Genomic DNA, 4,887 nt, shown 5'->3' with positions numbered 1-4,887 from the left:
ATCTTTTTTTTTAATCTTTTTTTTAATTTTTTATTTATTTATGATAGCCACAGAGAGAGAGAGAGAGGCGCAGAGACACAGGCAGAGGGAGAAGCAGGCTCCATGCACCGGGAGCCCGACGTGGGATTCGATCCCGGGTCTCCAGGATCGCGCCCTGGGCCAAAGGCAGGCGCCAAACCGCTGCGCCACCCAGGGATCCCTGTTGTTTTGTTTTTGTTTTGTTTTTTATCTATTCAGCCATTCTGTGTCTCATGATTGGAAGAATTTAGTTCATGTACATTTAAATTAACTACTGATAAGTATGTACTTATTGCCACTTTGTTATTGTCTGTTTTTGTAGTTCCTCTATGTTCCTTTCTTCTTCCTTTGCTCTCCTTTGCTTCTCCTGCTCTCCTTTCTTGAGTGGTATACTTATTTTCCTTTCTCTTTATCTTTTGTGTATTTACCATAGATTTTTGCTTTGTGGTGACAATGAGGCTTCCATATAACAACTTATAACAGTCTATTTTAAATTGATAAAAACTTAAGTTGCATCCTATTCTAAAGCTCAGTATTTGTGGTCTCCCTAGCCTCAAATGTTTTCTGGGGTTTTTTGGTGTTGTTTTCTGTTTTTGATGTCACATTTTACATTTTCTTATCTTGCATACCTCTGAAATCATTATTGCAATCATAGTTACTTGTACGACTTTTGTCTTTTAAACTTCATACTAGGTTTATAAGTGAGTAATCTCCTACCTTTACTATATCTATCTATCATCTATCTAGATATCTTTCCAGTGAGATTTATTTTTTTATGTGTTTTCTTGTTATTAATTAGTGCCCTTTCTTTTCAGCTTAAAGTTACTTTAACATTTCTTATAATTCCAGTTTAGTGGTAATGAACTCCTTTAGCTTTTGCTCATCTGAAAACCTCTATTTCACCTTCCGTTCTGAATGATAACTTTGCCAGGTAGAGCAGTCTTGGTTGGAAGTTTGTTTGTTTTATTTTTTCTTCCAGTGATTTGAATATATTATGCCACTCTCTTCTGGCCTGCAAATTTTCTGCTGTAAAGCCTGCCTATATTCCCATAGGTGTTCCCTTATATGTAACAAGTTGTTTTTCTCTTGTTGCTTTTAACGTTCTTTGTCTTTAAATTTTGACATTTGATTATGTGTCTTGGTGTGAGTCTCTTTGAGCTCCTCTTATTTAGAACTTTTTGGGCTTCCTGGATCTGGATTTTTGTTTCCTTTCCCAGCCATATTTCCCAGCCTTTCAGCCATTATTTCTTCAAACAATATTTCCACCCCTTTCTCTATTTCTTCTCCTTCAAAGACCCTTACATTACAAATTATATTCTGCTTGATGTTGTCCTATAAGCCCCTTAAGTTATCTTCACTTTTTTTCCATTCTTTTTTCTTTTTTGCTGCTCTAATTGAATGAGTTCTACTGCCTTCTCTTTGAGTTGACTGATCCTTTCTTCTGCTTCATCTCTTCTACTGTTGAACCCTTCTAGTGTATTTTTCAGTTTAGCAATTGTATTATTCAGCTCTGTCATTTCTGTTTGGTACTTTTTTATATTTTCCATCTCTTTGTCGAAATTCTCACTGTGGTCATCCATTCTTCTCCCCAGTTTGGTAATCATCTTTACGGCCATTCCTTTGAATTCTTTAAGAGGCAAATTACTTATTTCTTTTTCTTTAAGGTTTTTTTTTTTTTCAGATTTTATATTGTTCTTTTATTTGGAACATATTCACCTGTTTCTTCATTTTGCTCAACTCTCTGTTGATTTCTTACAGTACATGAAACAACCATCTCTCCCAGCCTTGAAGGAGTGGCCTTGTGTAGAAGCCAAACCTTGTCATTCAACCCTGACTCAACTCTTTGTCATCTCTCAAAAGTTTGTGCTTATCCAAGCAGACTATTATATTTTTTAAAACTCCCAGTAGTTGAGGATGTGCCAACACTTGTCAGTTTCCCTAAGACGAACATCTCAGCATGTAGATTCAGGCTATTTGGAAGCAGCTTTTTGAGGTATACAAATATATATAGTAGAGTGGGACTACAAGTCCCACTTACAAGTATAAGTTCCACTGCTTATGCAATTTGGCAGTATCCCCTGGGCAAGAGACACAAAAATTGGAGTTCCAGATGAGGGAATAAGTTCTTTTCTGGGAGACAGTAGTGAGCTGGAGGAAGGCAAAAGGAGAGTACCAAGATGGTGTTCACAGCCTATGTTCCTTAAGAGCAACTTCATAGTCCACTAGGTGTGTGATAAACCTGAATCCTGACCCCTAGGTTAAATTTCAAGCACAAGCAGAGGCCTCCTTCACAGAAAGACTGGGGCAGGGGTGTGCCTTAGTTTGCTTTCTGTGCAGTGTGCTGGGAATGGCAACCTGCTAAAAACTATCTCTCCAATTGCCACAGTTCCATGGAACCCTGGAATGCAAGACCCTCGTGGCCAATCAGAGCTAGGCAATCAAGAAGCATCCCCTAGGTGCCAACTGCAAAAACAAGGGTACCAAACATGAAAACCAGATTCAAGATAGCAACATAAGACACTCCCACAGATACAATGAGTCTATAGCTATGTATGGAACAATCTCCTCTTTAAAAAAACTAAAAGCTGGGGATGCCTGGGTGGCTCAGTGGTTGAGCATCTGCCTTTGGCTCAGGTCTTGATTGTGGGGTCCTGGGATTGAGTCCCACATCAGGCTCCCCACAAGGAGCCTGCTTCTCCCCCTGCCTGTGTCTCTGCCTCTCTCTGTGTCTCCAATGAATAAATAAATAAAACCTTTTTTAAAAACCCCCAAAACCTAAAGGCTGTCTGAATGATGACTGCACATCAGGCAAATGAGAAGAATGCCACATCAAAACAGGTGGGAGAGGTGGGGAGACATCTCATCATAAATGCCACCCCCCAGCACAGAGACCCACAATTAGGAGAAAGCTCAAAACCCACAGCTTCTCCCCAAAAAGCAAGGGTTTTGAACCCTATCATGCACCTTTATGGCTTGCATCTTAGAGATGAGCCCCCAAAACATCTAGCTCTGAAAACAAAAAGGGCTCATGTCCTGAGATTCATAGATTGTAACAATCGGGGAGATAGCTCTTATAGCCCTGTGCACTTGGACTCAACCTACCCCAGGACCCAGCTCAGAGGGAGCCAACTGTACCCACCTAGACTTAAAGTGAAGGAAGCTTACATGCTTATATTAAAGCTGTGGCCTGAAGGGCAAGATGTATTAAATACATCTAATTTATTTTTTTTAAAGATTTTATTTATTTATTCATGAGACACACACACACACAGAGAGAGAGAGAGAGAGAGAGAGAGAGAGAGAGGCAGAGACACAGGCAGAGGGAGAAGCAGGCTCCACGCAAGGAGCCTGATGTGGGACTTGATCCCAGGTCTCCAGGATCACACCCTGGGCTGCAGGCGGCGCTAAACCGCTGCGCCACCGGAGCTGCCCAAATACATCTAATTTAATACATCTGGGAGACAGCTGGAACATTCTTCAAAGACAGAGAATGGCAGGCACCATCTTCAGGCTGTCCCTCTCTGTGCTCCAGAGCACCAGTATCCCCAGAAGGGAGCTTTTACACATGTGTGGTGCCCTGACCTTTGTGGCTGCTGCCCAGGATATACCTCTTGACTGCCTGGCTCTGGAGGGAGGGGAACTTGTGTTCCTGGTCCCATGTTATTACAATAATTTGTGTCATCTAGAAAAGAACTCAAATCCTGTCTAGTGCCCTAATCTTTGTGGCTGCTACCAGGGGACACCTCTATATCACCTAGCTTTGGTGGCCTATAGAGCTTATGCTTGTGGGTCCCACAAGACTAACCAACAGAGAAAGAGTTCTTAAACAGCTACCACCCCTAAGGTACAACAGGAAGCAACAAACCCAGCAACTAGATCTGTTTCTGTTAAAGATCTATTAGAAAAATAAAATAAAATAAAATAAAATAAAATAAAATAAAATAAAATAAAATAAAATAAATAAATAAAATAAAATAAAATAAAATAAAATAAAATAAAATAAAATAAAATAAAGAGGTCTATTAGCTAATCATTATAGCTGCAGCCTGAGGGACAGACTTCTAATCAAACACTAGGAGTTGACTGTGATCCTCTCCAGAGACCTTGGAGGATGGGCACTATCTTTACACTCCTACTCTGCCCACTCCAAAGTACCAGTCTATCCTGCAGAAGTGCTTTACATGCAGCTGGTGCCCTGGTTAACAGCTGATTTTTTTTTTTTTTCATCAGAAACCATAGAGGTGGGGCAGCCTGGGTGGCTCAGCAGTTTAGTGCCACCTTTGGCCCAGGGCATGATCCTGGAGACCTGGGATCAAGTCCCACATCGGGCTCCCTGCATGGAATCTGCTTCTCCCTCTGCCTGTGTTTCTGCCTCTCTCTCTCTGTGTCTCTCATGAATAAATAAATAAAATTTTAAAAAAGGAAAGAAACCATAGAAGCTAGAAGGCAGTGGGATGATATATTTAAACTGCTGAAAGAAAAAGAATGTCAATCAATGAATCCAAAAAACAAAACAAAACTGTTCTTCCAAAATGAAGGAGAAAATAGGACAGTCCCACAGAAAAACAAAAGTTGAGAGAATTTGTCACTAGAAAATCTGCCCTAAAGGACAGAGTTCTTCAGGCTGAAATGAAAGAACACTAAAGATGAATTCCAATCCATAGGAAGAAATAAAAAACAAGTCACAGTAAAGGCAACTACATAGGTAAATATAAAAGACATTATAAATGTACTTTTTGTTTGTGGCTCTCTTTCTCCTATCTTATTTAAAAGATAAGTGCCTAAAGCAATAATTATAAATCTGTGTTGGTGGGCAGGGCACACTCCAAACAAGATTTTTATAAGTTAAGATGTCAATTATAATTCCAA

The sequence above is a fragment of the Canis lupus genome, chromosome 25 (genome assembly GCF_048164855.1).
Source record: "Canis lupus baileyi chromosome 25, mCanLup2.hap1, whole genome shotgun sequence".
Lineage (NCBI taxonomy): Eukaryota > Metazoa > Chordata > Mammalia > Carnivora > Canidae > Canis > Canis lupus.
The sequence above is the reverse complement of the archived record's forward strand: the minus strand, read 5'-3'. Positions refer to the sequence as shown.